We start from the raw sequence: 14,734 nt of genomic DNA, 5'->3' as shown, positions 1-14,734 counted from the left end.
AATAAGGAGTCGAATAGCAAGATATATAAAAGGTCAAAAAAAAAAAAGTCATAGGTTAGAAATGGATTCGACCAGACCCAGGACCCGATGGGTAGACCTGAGCCTGACAGGCCCGCGCCTAGTGATCAATTCAAGCAGATAGGGCGCGTTTGATACCTAACTCATAGCAACTTGATTTTTCTTCGGATCTAGTCAAAAAGATCAATGCGGGGAATGTTTTTTATTTTTAATTCTCTTCTCAGGTGCCCATGCTCAATTCAAGCACGCAATGCAACGATCACATATAAACAAATCATACCACTTCTGTTTGCATCAGAGAGAAGGGAAGGGAACTAAAGAAGATTCAAAATCACCTTCCTTTTCACTGAAACATGTACGCAACAAGATCACTTTCTCAGTCCCTGCATGCTGCAACCAAGGGTATGCTGAAGATTGTCAATGACCTGATTTCGGAGCCACCGGAAGGGCCTTTTTCCGGCTACCTTCTCTTACAAGAAGAAGAAGATAGTTCCGGTTCCAGTTCCTGTGCTTCTTGTTGGGGAATATGTAAGGACAAGCGTGTTAAGGGTCCCCCATTTCCACAGAACAAATGCCTTCACGTTACCAAAACAGTCTATCAGGAACTGCAATCATTACTTACGTCGATCGTGCATTTTTCATCCCGGTTATTGGCCAGCCCTTGTCTTCGAATCTATACTACGTGGTCATGGTTGACGGCAAGCACGAGGGGTAAGCATTTGAACTTGGGAAATAGAGTCGAAACGGTTTTGCTGCTTCTTAGACATATTATATATATATATATATATATATTCGTTTCATTAATTTGTGATTTGTAATCCATTATGACAACTTAGAGTAATGGAGAACTTGGAGAGTCCGAATTGGAAATCCCTGAGTTACTTGGATTCAGCTCGAGTTTGGAACCAAATGCATGGGAACGGCCCTAGTCTGGCTTGTTCTCAATATTTTTATTAATTCTCTTGTTTGGACCATAGTTATTGACAGCGCCCTATTAAGCGGTCATTCCCGGTTTGGAATCCATATCTGGCGCTCTAGAGCCAGGATCTCGACTGGAACATGTTTTTTTTTTGGCAAGATCTCGCTCCCCTAATTTAGGGATCTCAATCCGATGAGCACAGGGATCTTGAGGATCTCAATCCGATGAGCACTGGGATCTTGATCCCTACATATCACAGTGCTCGTTCATTGGATTTGTGGATCCCGTTCCCTAAATCAGGTCCTTGATTCTAGATTTTTGGGGGCCAACTTTTTATTGTGTTAAAAAATTCACATAAATTTGAAGAACCTTTTGGTGCTTCGGTGCTTTTTTTGTTTGCTTTTTGAAGATTTTTCTCGATCTGAATCAAATGATTGTTTCATATCTCTCTCTCTCTGGCTTCATCTTAAGACTATGTAGCCTATAAATGGCTATGCAACTAAAAATGATTGATGATTTTTTCTCTCTCTCTCTTTGGTTCATGTGGCGACCATGTATGAGATTACACTACTACCATGAACCATTTCAAGAATAAAATTCAATAAGAATTGAACGATTTGATTCCATATAAAATTTAATGGAATTTTAATTAATCCATCTATATATTAGATAATGAGGTCTATATATTAGATAATAAGGTCTAGAATAAAATGGATCGAGATTGTATTAGAGTGGGAACGGGGTGCAATGCTTTATGGGAACGCGAATCCATCTGTAATAGGGTTGGGATCATGTTTAGAACATTACTATGTAGAGAGTGTGGTCCAATCCAGATGGGAGTGTGATCCCTTTACATATGGGAGTGCGATCCTCTTTTTGTCTGAGATCTGGTTTTGTTCTTGATACCCTCAACAGAGCCTGCTCCCTAAGAGCCAGAGCTTTAGTCAGCCATCGACCCCATGCTCTCATTCCCTACCCCGGAGCCGCTCCCGCGCCCGCTGCCGCTCCGGCTCTTGGTTACTATGGTTTGGACTTGGCCATGTCTCTAGGCTCGGGACCCTAACAAGTCCCATCCTCAGGCCTTGTTTTCTTAACACTAGACCCCATTGACAATGAATGAGTGAATCCACTTCTTTTCCTTTTCGACTGCTTGTATTTCAACGTTTGGATTTCCCTTCTAGAAATTGAGATCTCACTCCTTAACTGTGTCCCAAGCTCAATTTCCACAGCCAACTACCCAAAATAGAATTGGGATCTAACTCAACTACAGTAGCATGACTATTTTTAATCCTTTATACAACTTATTATCCATTTAAGTGCACTGCTACAGCCTTCTTTGCTTCTTTTAAAAGGTTATTGCCAGTTCAATGGTCCCAACTTTTTCTTCTTCGTGCTCCTAGTTAAATGGTAAATAATTTTGTGTTCAAGCACTCTCTCTACAAATGTTTTCTTTCTTGAGAAGGTTATGGAGGACTCAAAACAATAAATTAAATTTGGCAGGTTGGTGGGCACATGTTCTCGGCATGAAGACAAAGCCCATTGTTGCTGCTGCAGAGTAGTGAAAGACAAGAAGCCAAGCCCTTTCGATCCCAATAACATTTATCAACATATGCAAATCATTCCTAACGGAAGACATTGCAAGCAATTAGTAACCAAATCCGCAGCTTCAGATGGCCACCCCGGACAATCCCTTCATAGGAAGGAGTGGTACATCGAAATTGGATAGTGCCCAAGGCATGAATGTTTCTCTTCGTGCTCAGCTTGTTCCGATGAATTTTGTGATCTCACAGAAGACACTGCCAAGTGTTATTGTGGGGGAATGGTGTCGCCCTTTTATCTTCATCAAGGAAAAGGGTGGGCTCGACGAGAAGAAAGATCAATTGGGAGAGAGCATGTATTATAAGATGAGTTTAGAGCAGCAATGGGAGGGAATTCACAGTTGTAAAGGGCATGGAAAATGAGTGGTGGCTGTTGATGCAAGTTTCAGAAGAGGGGAAGGTCTATTGAAGGAAAAGGACTCAACATATCAAAGGCATGATGATGTCAATGGCTTTGTGTGGTTTGAAACTGCAGATGAGAATGGGGCACAAGGAGGGCTTGTGGGTATTGGATTGAGCAAGCCAATTATGGAGAAATAAGATGGGATCAACATATGAAAAACAATGGGGTAGAAAGAAAGTATGAGAGGGAGTTTCAATGTGGCCCAAGTGGTGAATGGATTTTTGCCTTATATGTTTTAGTGGAGAGATATGTACTGAATGGAAGCTTGATCTTCACCTATACTTTTAGACACTCCCATCAGTTGAGGGAAAAATGGGAATAAACATGGTTGCAACTGCTTCTTCCAGCCTATGCAACTATGAGGGTCTTGTGTCTTTATCAGTAATTAGATCTTTTGGGGGGTTTCTTAAAATGTGAGGCATGACTCTTGGGGGATTGTTGAGATATCTAGGATAGTTCTTGCAATATTTTCATTGTTTTGCAAATGAATGTTTTGGCTTGTCAGTTTTGTAATCGACAATTGTGGATGGATTCTTAGGGCATGGAGCCTCTTACACAAGTAATCTGTTTGCCAATGTTCCTCGACTTACTTGCTCAGATCTAGGTGCCACAACATTATATTTGAATGTGCGCAAGAGGTTGTTTTACAAGCAATATAACCTTGAGCAAGTTCGGTGCTACGGCGGAGGGTGCAGTTTGGTTTATATAAGGTATAACCAATCAAAATAAGGCGCACCTCCTAATATTACTGAAGGATGCAGTTTTGATGAGTAGTCCGATTTTCAAATGACCTGGAATCACCAATTTGTGATTTATGTGTCATCCTTTTCCATATCCCTGTCATCCAACCGATCCATTTTTTAAAACTCCGATTTCACAAGTGAGAAGGTATAATAAAATTCCATGTATATTACTAAAGTGACAGTGATATGAAAATGAAAAGCATAATCCATATGTTCATTTGAACCTTCTCAGGTCCAGCCTCCAGCTTCTATGTCTCTACGGGGGGGTTAATGCTCTACTGAAGCATTTGCCTTTTTTTTGTTGAATAAAAAAGTCGAGAGATAAACTCTCCCTTCTTCTAACTGTTGGCTCTGTTTTTAATCATGAAACCCTGTAAATGAACTCTCCCTTCTAGAATAGTTGCTCCCAATTATTGAACCATTGCTTCCTTTTCTCAGGATTAAAGCCCTGAAGACATGGCTTTTCCAAACTAGATTCCATCTCTTCTCTCTCCATTTCTCACTCCTTAATTCCCACTTTCTCTCTTAACTGTCTCTTCTCTCTCTCACTCAATCCGAATCTCCCAACTATGCACAATCCAAATTTCATAATACGACTTTCCCAATGACGTAATTGCCACACATGTCTAAGTCTCACATGTAGTTTTTTTTTTGGTTAGGGAGTTAGCTATTTTGAAGGTGTTAGTAGGCAGGTGGTGTCAACAGGATTGAAAACACAACATGATAACTAAGTATAGGGGTGCTACTACACCACCCAACCTGTTTCTTAAGTAGGGTTTCTCTATCATAGGTGCGCTACTTGACCGGTTGATAGTATTCTTTCTTGGAAAAAGTTTATCTAGAGCCGAGGCTTTAAACAATCAAATTTGAACCTACCTCTAAAATTTCACTAGAAGAGGGTTGTTTTGATGCTCAAGTATCTTCAAATTGATCATCTCGACATCAAGATGTATAGACAAGAGAAAAAAATGGATTGCAAGTTTTGGAAATAATGTATTTTGTAATACATTTTTGGACTGTCAATTTTCAAAATTTTCAAGTTTTCATAGATATGTCGATCTACACTATTTTTGAAGCTTTAAACTTTATAAATAAATATGAAAATATATTTTTAAGGCTAATTTTCAATATTGAACTCACATTTCTCGACACTATTTGAAAGTAGGCTCTAATTTGATCATTTAGAGCCCAGGTTCTTTAACCTAGTTAATAGGGGAGGGTCTTCTTTCTTGAATTTATTGATTACAATAAATTTTGCAATCTGTTCACTCATCATACTTGGTGGATTAATGGTGAAACCCTTCCCAACATTGAGGTCATTGCATATCAAACAAGAAGGGAACCCTTATTTTTGCGACGTGTCTTTTACAATTATTCAAACATCTAACCTATCAAAAGCTTGTAGATCTATATGTGTAACTATATCCCTTACAACCTAGAAGTACATTGTGAATCCAGTAATTGAAAAACCTTAAATTTATGAAACCCTCTAGATTATTTAAAAGAAAAAAAGTCTTAAAACTTACTAAATTTAAAATTATACGAGGTCTAAACAATGAAATATACATGAGTTGCTAAGGTATTTATTACTTATATATAGGGTCTAAACTATGAAATATATGAAAGTTGATTTGATTATTGGATTAATACTGCATGTCGATACTCTTAGCCCTAAGAGGCTAAGCTATTATTTGATATTGCCATAGCAAAAACACGCAATGTTGCCCTTTTTAGTGAAGTAGCGTTTAAAAGAGGGGCAAGCTTTCTATTCTCCCCCACAACGTAAAACTTGTGTATTTTTCTTTTTCCAACCGTCCATTCTGAATGGAAGGTTAAGATTGCCCCAATCACAATGCCATGTCTCTACACTATTTTATTTTTAATTGTTTTCTACAAACTATTTTAACACCAAATTTTGTACGTCTAATCTTCTATTAAACTCGTACTAGTAAAAAATATTAAAAAAATATTTCCAATAATATAAAATGATCAAAATACCCCTGAAAGTTTTAAGGGGTATTTTGGTCATTATATTTTATCAAAAAATTATGTTTAATATTTTTTATAGGTGCGCCCCAATGAGAAGATGGCACATACTAAATTTTATATTCATACAATTTGTATAAAAAAACTAAAAATAAAATACTTTGAGACGTTGGATCTCATATCAAAATGTGAGTGGCTCTCTTGATCAAATTGGGACGGCTGGATGGTAGCGGAAGCATAAATCTTCTACGTTGCAAGAGAAGTATAGAAACATGTCCCTTAAAAGATAAGGTGTTGGAGCAGCAGATTGAGAAGTAAAGTTTAAAAGATAAGGCAAGAGAGAAATTGGTGGGAGGAAAGAACAAAAAAGGAAAAAGTCAAATAACCAAGACTAATCGGTGGATGGAAGGGTTCCAGCGATCTCCACTAGGATAAGCCACAAGTAAGAAGATCATGCAACCAACTGGAGCAAGAACTCTTCGACAGGGCTTAAGAAGGTCATAATAGACCCACCTCATCTTAGGCGCAAACCTCAAAAACCTAATACTGGTAAATTTCAGGTCAACCCCATCTTAGGCGTTAACTATCCTAGTGGAAATAGAAGTCCAGGAAGAGATGGTGTACGGAAATGAAAATGAATCTCGGACGAAACGTGATGGAGAGAAGAAATGAAAGGAAAATAAATGAGGATGAGAAGGGTGGAGAGGGGGTGAGTCACCCCCCACAAAACACACCCTTGGAACTCTCTCGCTCTCCCTGAAAAATGCGGAAGCTACTGAGATACAACAAACGATAAAGGAAAGAAAGCCAATAGACATTAGCTACTCCGGAAACGAAAGAGGAAGAAAAAACATGGAGAGAGAGACGAGCTCATCTAAGGCGGAAGGAGTTATAGGCAAAGGAGATCTAAAAAGGAAACAATTAACAAAGAATATAGTATAAGAAACAAGGGCAAGCTTTCTATGCTTCTCCTACAGCATAAAACTTTTATATTTCCCCTTATCCAACCTTCCATTCTGAATGGAGGGCTAAGATTGCGCCAATCACAATGTCACGTCTCTACACTATTTTATTTTTAATTTTTTTATATGAACTATTTTCACACAAAATTTTGGACGTCCAATCCTCTATTAAACTCGCACTAGCTAAAAGTATAAAAAAAAAAATCCAAAAAAATAAAAGGACCAAAATACCCCTAAAAATTTTAAGAGGTATTTTGGTCATTATATTTTATTAAAATTTTATTTTTAATATTTTTTGTAGGTGCGCCCTAATGAAAAGATGACACAAACCAAATTTTATCTTCACAAAATATAAAAAAAAAAACTAAAAATGAAATACTTTGAGATGTCGGACCTAAGATCAAACGGTGAGTGGCTCTCTTGATCAAAATGGGGTGGCTGGATGGTAAGGGAAGCATAGATCTTCTATGCTGCAGGAGAAGCATAGAAGCAAGAGAAATATAGAAACAATTCCCTTAAAAGATAGGGTGTTGGAGCAGTAGACTGAGAAGTAAGGTTTAAAAGATATGGCAAGAGAGAAATTGGTTGGGATGAGAGAACAAAGAAGGGGAAAGTCAAATAACCAAGACTAATTGGTGGACGGAAGGGATCCAGCGATCTCCACTAGGACATTGTATAAGGCCACAAGTAAGAAGATCATGCAACCAACTGGAACAAGAACTCTTTGACAGAGCTTAACAAGGTCATAATAGACCCACCCCATCTTTGGCATAACCTCAAAGACCTAATAGTGGCAAATTTCAAGTCAACCACATCTTAGGTGTTAAACTATCCTAGTAGAAATAAAAGTTCAGGAAGAGATGGTGGATGGAAATGAAGATGGATCTCGGATGAAACGAGATGGAGAGAAGAAATGAAAAGAAAAGAAATGAGGGTGAGAAGGGTGGGGAGGGGGTGAGTTACCATACACACCCTCAAGACTCTCTTTCTCCCTGAAGAATGAGGAAGCTACTGAGATACAACAAATGACGAAAGAAAGAGTTATAGGCAAAGGAGATCGAAGGAAAGAGTTATAGCCAAAGGAGATTTAAAAAAGAAACAATTAACAAAGAATACAGTAAGAAACAAAGGCAAGCTTTTTATGCTTCCCTTACAGCATAAAACTTATATACTTCTCTTTATCCAACCGTCTATTCTGAATGGAGGGTTAAGATTGTTTCAATAATAATGTCACATCTCTACACTATTTTATTTAAATTTTTTATATAAACTATTTTCACACCAAATTTTGGATGTCCAATCCCCTATTAAACTCGCACTAGCTAAAAATATAAAACAAAACACTTCCAATAAAATGATTAAAATTCCTTTGAAAGTTTCACGTGGTATTTTGGTTATTATATTTTATCAAAAAATCATTTTTAATATTTTTTATAGGTGCGTTCTAATGAGAAGATAACACGTACCAAATTTCATATTCATAAAATTTGTAAAAAAAAACCTAAAACTAAAATACTTTGAGACGTCAGATCTAAGATCAAACGGTGAGTGACTCTCTTGATCAAAATTGGACGGCTGGATGGTAGGGGAAGCATAGATCTTCTATGCTAGAAGGGAAGTATAAAAACCTTTCCCAAAAAAACAAACCAGAGAAAACTACAAAAAAAAAAAAAAAACTAAGCCAAAAATCTCAAAACAGAAGAAATAACAATGTAGCTAAAAACAAAACAAAAGATGAACCAAAAAGCTCAAAACAAAAAATTAACAATAAAACTAAAACCAAAACCAAGTAAGAGCAAAAGAAAAGAGAAGTAAGAGGGAAAGAGAGCAAAGAAATAAGAGGCTAAAGACAAAAATCAGAGGGGGAAAGACAACAAAATGGAGGAAGCAGCCAAGAGCACTAGATCTAGGAGGGAAAAGAGGAGGGAACGGAAGAGAGAGAAAATAATTAAAAGACAGAAAGAAAAAAAATTTAAGAAACGTTAAGAAGAAAATACAAAAAGTAAGAAAGAAAAGAAAGACAAACCAAAATGAGGGGGTGAAGAAACCAAACAAAGGAAAACCACGAGTGAAGAAACCAAACAAAGGAAAACCACGAGAAAAGAACAAGTTGTGGGATTGAGCTTGAGGTCACCGGAGCAGAGGGCTTGCCGGTCGCAGGAGCAGAGCGCTTGCCGGTTGGCGTAGCAGAGGGCTTGCTGGTCACGGAGCAGACGACTTTCTAGACATCGAAGCTATGCCAGAGGAAGGTCAGTGGCCTTGGCTTGGCAGTGGTGGTGGCTGGAGATACGATAGTGATGGCGATGGCGATGGCTGGTTCCTCAGAGTCTCAAAACCCTGCATGTGATTACTTACAAATAAATGGGAGAGATATGGGATGTACTTTTTTTTTATTAGTCTCTTTTTATATTTCAATGGCAAATTTTTAAAGTATTTTACCATTGTTTATAATATAGAATTTTCATAATACATTATTATTTCACTATTTAAATTACAACTACAACGATAGTTTGTGAGTAAAATAGCTTATTCAATATTTATAAACACCATTAAGTCACACTACTAAATTATTATTCTTCAAGGCATAAAAAGTACGATATCATACTCCAAATGCATATCTTTATTACTTTATGTAATACTATATATAGATAGATTTTATTTTGAAAAACTTATTCTATTAGATGAGATTCTCCGATGTATTGTGCAACTCACTGACTACTTACTAGTATATACGATGACGTCACATGTTTGTTAGTGAAAAATTTACGCTTATGCCTCCATAACTACAATTTCCCAATGAGAATTTTCTAGTTTACTCTGATTTTTTCTTTTTTCTATTTTTCTTTTTTCAAAATGCCCCTATTTTGGATCTTATAAGTTTGAAGTGACGACTTCAGATCGAAACCATGAAGAATTTTGTACCTTGACTAAGGAATTTCAAGCTCCAAAGTAAACTTCATATCTCAAATTCTGACCTTGAAGATCCTAAGTCAAAAATGTGGTTATCACTTCGAATCTCTTGACTTGACTTGATGACTTTTAAAAAAAGGCTCTTGACTTTAAAGGGAAGTAATTTTCATAAAATAATAATAAAAATAATTGTATCCTCCATATATAAAAGATAAATGACCTCTTTATAAATAACTCAATATAGAACTTGAAAACATCTATAAATATGGATATTTTATAAGGAGAAATAAACGTAAATTTCTCTTGTTTAGATGCACATGATCATTACTAACATTGAGGCTTTCATCGAGAGTTTGAGGTCGTATTTTCTCAAAGAACAACACAAGCAACGAGACAGTTATGAGGTCAGCACAAGAGAGAGAGGAGGGCATGACAGAAGGCAAACACAGATATCAAGAGAGAGAGGATAAGAGTGCAGAAGATAGAAACCAAAACCAAAGGTTGATGGCCTGGATTGCCTTTCTAAAAAATTGGCCTGGATCGGCAATCCCACTCATAAATAAGAATTAAAAATTTAAAAACTAAAAAAAATTTAAAAAAATGAGCCAGGTATTGCGAATATTTAAGAAGAATGGAATTAACTCCGAGGATTCTCGATCCAAATTGTGGAGTTCCTGTCCAACTAAACAAATTTATTTTTAGCATTGTTATCAACTTTATGGCTGGAAAAAACTCAATAATATTTTGAACCCTGAAAAGGGCTAAAATGGAGGGATGGAGAGAGTTCACAAGAGTGAAGAAACAGAAGTGAGATAAAAGGACAGAGGAAAGATAAAAAAATGCAACGAGAGGACAAAGGGGGGACTGAGCTAAAATCCAAGGGTAAGGCCCTAGAGAGATAGAGAGAGAGAGAGTAATAAAAGGTGTGGGACAAGAGCCAACAAGATATTAAACCAAGTGTTTGATAAATCTATTTTTGAGATGGATTTTAAGACTTAATTTCTAGGATATGTAATCTCTAGCATGGAGATCATGAATATGAAAAAATAAATAAATTTTAAAAAATAAAAATAATAATTTTAATAAGAAAACGTATGAACCGTTAGTTTTCATTGTTTTTAAAATGGATGGTTTAGGCTTTCTAGAGGCATGAAACAATTTTCCTTGTAATGGGCTGAGCAACTCTCCTTCACCATTGCGCTACAAAATATGGCCAAGGATTGTCCGGCTTTTTATTTTTTATCCATTTTGTCCTTTTGAGTGCATTTGCCTTGTACACGCCGAGCAGCAGGGCTCAGGCTAACTCTATAGAGACCACTTTTGGGCTTGGACGACGGCCCATTGCCAGCCCCATTTATGTGGCAGCGACCGATAACTTCTTCGATCTCATCACGTGGATATTTATTTATGGATATTTTGAGCAAAACCCTAAAATGACACGACTTTAAGAAAATAAAAATTAAAAAGGGAAACTTTTGACCACCTCTCGAGCAGATGCTACGTTATCTAGATTGCTCTTTTAGTTTTGATCAATGTTATTGCACCATGGAAAATAATATGCCTCTGATTATATGCAAGGAACTAGGAAGAATGTTCAAAAAGAAAAGTTCATGGAATAATTTTTAATATTCAAAGTTCTTTTCTGGATTCATGACCGTGTTGATCAAAATTGTGAACTCGTGAAATTTTGGATCCATTTCTTCCCTCAGAACTTCTTTAGCAATGACTCATTTCGTCACATTTTAAGGTTTCAAACGATTTAAAAACTCATTTCTGATCCAGCCAAACCCGATTTGAATCTTCAATCTAGCGATCCAACACAGATTTGTAGGCGAACGATCCATCACTGTGATAGGTTTTAAGACATGGGTTTCAAATAAACCAATGTTTGGAAAGAAAAGGTCTTGGGCAACAAAATTTATATACTAAAGCTACCAGCACGGAGCTTCCTCTCTCCTCTAAATAGAACCACCTTACAAAACATATGTTCTTTCTCTCAATGCCAGAACCCTGCAACACAAAGCTCTACCCGTTCTCTCTCTCTCTCTCTCTCACACACAGTCCCCCAATTTTTGTCAGCTTCACTCGCTACAACAGGGGGTTTGTCAATAGAAAATTTGGGGTTTGAGGATCTTTTATTTAAGGGGACTGGGGCAACCCAAAAGCAGTTGCATTCAATGTTTGATGTAAGGAATTGATGGGTTATATAATGTATACTATTTTTTTTTTTTTTTTTATGGATACGGTTTGTATAGAGCCACAGCTCTGTACCATCAAAATAAACTGCACTTTCAAATAATGTCGAGAAATGTCGCTTCAATACTGGAAATCTTTGTGATGGCATTAAAATATATTTTCATCTTTAATTATAAAATTTAAAGCTTAAAAAATAATATAGATCGAGTATGTCTATGAAAACTTGAAAATCTTAAAAATTGACGGTCCAAAAATGTGATAGAAGATGCACTATTTCCAAAACTTGAAATCCATTTTTTTGTCATGTCCATGCATCGTGATGTCAAGATGATCAATTTAAGGATATTTGGACATCAAAACAATTTCTTCTAGTGAAATTTTTGAAGTAAGCTCTAATTTGATTGTTTAGAGCATCGGCTCTATATAAACTTTATTATTATTATTATTATTATTTTAACTTGGGGTGAGAGAGAGAGAGAAGGGGAGAGAGATTTTACAAATTTTTGTTTTCTTCTGAATTGTTCTGGGAAAGCATATGAGATGGTGACAACTAATCTTTGACCATTAGAGGTGAAATTAAGTGCTTGAATTTATTTCATTGACTAAGCTCAAAATTCAAAAAAAAAAATTTCAAACTTTGTGACACACCTAAACTCCGAGTTGTACACATTATATACAATTTGCGGCAACTCAACGACCGAGTCCAAGTCAGTCTCACTAATGGAGTACCATATTTTTTAGATGGAATTGTATACTATGAGATTATTTAGTTTTTTATATAAAGAGTTCACAATCATTTTTATCCATTGGATGTAAAATTTAATAGATGAAAATGTGCAGTAACATTCGAGAAATTTTATTTTGGATTTTGTACTTTACCAATAGCACATCCACAACTACCCAATTTTAAATCTAATTGTTAATGATGATTGTGACGTCCTTGAATCAAAAGTAAATGGTTTAATTGTAAGACGCGATTAGCATGCAGCCAGATGGTTTCATTGTAAGATGCGGTTAGCATGCGTCCAAACCACATATTCTAGAAATGAGGGCTTGGCAATAAATACAATTTGATCCTAATTTTCAGTTAATATATAATCTTTAACATGGAGATCATGAATATGAAAAAAAATAAAATTAAAATTAAAAACTAGAAACAAGAATTATATTAAAAAAACATGATCATTAGTTACAATTGTTTTTAGATGGCCACCTATTTGCATCCATCTTTAAAATAGATGTTCTATACCTTTGGACCACATAATGTAGAAACACGGTCCAACCCGGTATGAAACAATTGTTCTTCGTTGTATACAAATTTTTTTAGATTGATAAATAAATATGATTTAGTAAGAAGAAGAAGGTAACTTGTTACCCTTGATCGGTCATTTTTCTGGACTAAACCACCTAATATCTCAGGAGATATGGACGGTAAAGCTTGTGAGATCCAACACAACAAATAGTCCAATAGAAGAGTAACAAAGAGACACACTTAGTTGCAAAGGACTCGACTAATCAAAGCAGATTCGGATGGGATCAATGAATCACTCTAGATATTCCTTGTTGAGGATATTTTATGCGAGAAGCATTTGCTGGTGCACCCGTTTCGCCTAGGCCGCATTTGTAAAAATGCAGGCCTCTTAATAAATCTATTTTTGAGATGGATTTTAAGACTTAATTTTTGAAGACATGTAATCTCTAATATGGAGATCATGAATATGAAAAAATAAACAAATTTTAAAAACTAAAAATAATAATTCTAGTAAGAAAACATTTGGACTGTTAGTTTCCATTGTTTTCAGATAGAACACCTACTTGCATCCATCTTTAACATGAATGCTTTATACAATCTGGACCGCATATGTAGAAATGCTATCCAACCAGCATGAAACAATTTTCCTATTTTCATATCTAGATTTCATTTTAATTTGTTACAGCATGCAATATTTGATTGATTGAATTAATGTGGTGATGATTTGACCAAAGGGTAGCGGACAAAGAACATTTGCAGAAGCAGACATCAACCCACCACTTGATTTGAGCAACAAAAATCTTGAAGAACCATTGTTTGGCATTGATGTAGAAAGTGCAGATGTTGATGGCGTAGTAGTGGTTGAAATTAAGATCTGAGAAAGAGTGAAGAGATCCGGAACACCGTCTATGTAAGAAAGTTGGAGAGGCAGTTCAATCATTTCAGCAGGATAAAATATCTGCTGCTAAAGAGAGTGTACAATGAGCTTATAAAGATTTCGAACCTCGAATATCTTCTCCGAAGCATTTGATTCCACTTGGCTAAAGGGAAAAGTATATGAGAATATTTACTTGTGGTACAAGGTGATCAAAATTAATCTTGACCATTAGATGTGAAATTGGTTGGCTACATTTAATCTATTGATCAAGCTCAAAATTCAAAACCTTGTGATATACCTAAGCCATCAGATTTCAAATATTAGACAGTTATAAGTAATTGTGATCTTTTTGGATCAAATGTAAAATAGTATCTAGATAAAGACCAATACTGGTATTATTTTTGCAATGATTGAGACGTGAAGGGATGAACAATTGAAGCAAATCTCTGCCTCTTAAAGAACATGATCAGCAGTTGCCATTTTGGACACGCTGTTACTTTTATTTTATTTCGAACAATGTGATGTTTGTAGCTTTTATTATTAGTTTATGTTCTACCTAATTTTAATCGTTGGGTTTATGTTTTGATTTTAGCTTTTGTCATTTGTTATTAGCTTATGTTTTATATCATGAGGTTGGGCTCCAATTTCATTACCAATCGATTGTTAGGGCAAACTAGATCTTCAAATAATAATAATAATTAAATCTTCAAAGAAAAAGAAAAAAATAAACAATAATTTAAATAGATCTCCATAAAACATAAAGTGAAAAATACTTGCCCTTAAAACTTGAAACTAATAAAATGAGATCATAAAAATGAAAAGCAAAAAATGACAACCTTTATAATTTGAGAATAGATACTATTATGCAAA

The 14,734-nt window shown here is 35.8% G+C and overlaps 1 non-coding gene across 1 annotated transcript; it reads left to right on the top strand.

The window, feature by feature from the left end:
- Nucleotides 1–173: 173 nt before the first annotated feature.
- Nucleotides 174–3,501, top strand: LOC18433926 (uncharacterized). Its single transcript, XR_016043455.1, has 3 exons — nt 174–729; nt 2,438–2,893; nt 3,016–3,501. It is a non-coding gene; the product is annotated as an uncharacterized LOC18433926 (transcript).
- The last annotated feature ends 11,233 nt before the right edge of the window (nt 3,502–14,734 follow it).

This window comes from Amborella trichopoda, chromosome 10, assembly GCF_054954075.1.
Source record: "Amborella trichopoda isolate Santa Cruz 75 chromosome 10, AtrichopodaSantaCruz75HAP2 v2.0, whole genome shotgun sequence".
In the NCBI taxonomy this organism is placed as follows: Eukaryota; Viridiplantae; Streptophyta; class Magnoliopsida; order Amborellales; family Amborellaceae; genus Amborella; species Amborella trichopoda.
Note: the sequence above shows the minus strand (reverse complement) of the source record. Positions and strands in the feature narration are given on the sequence as shown.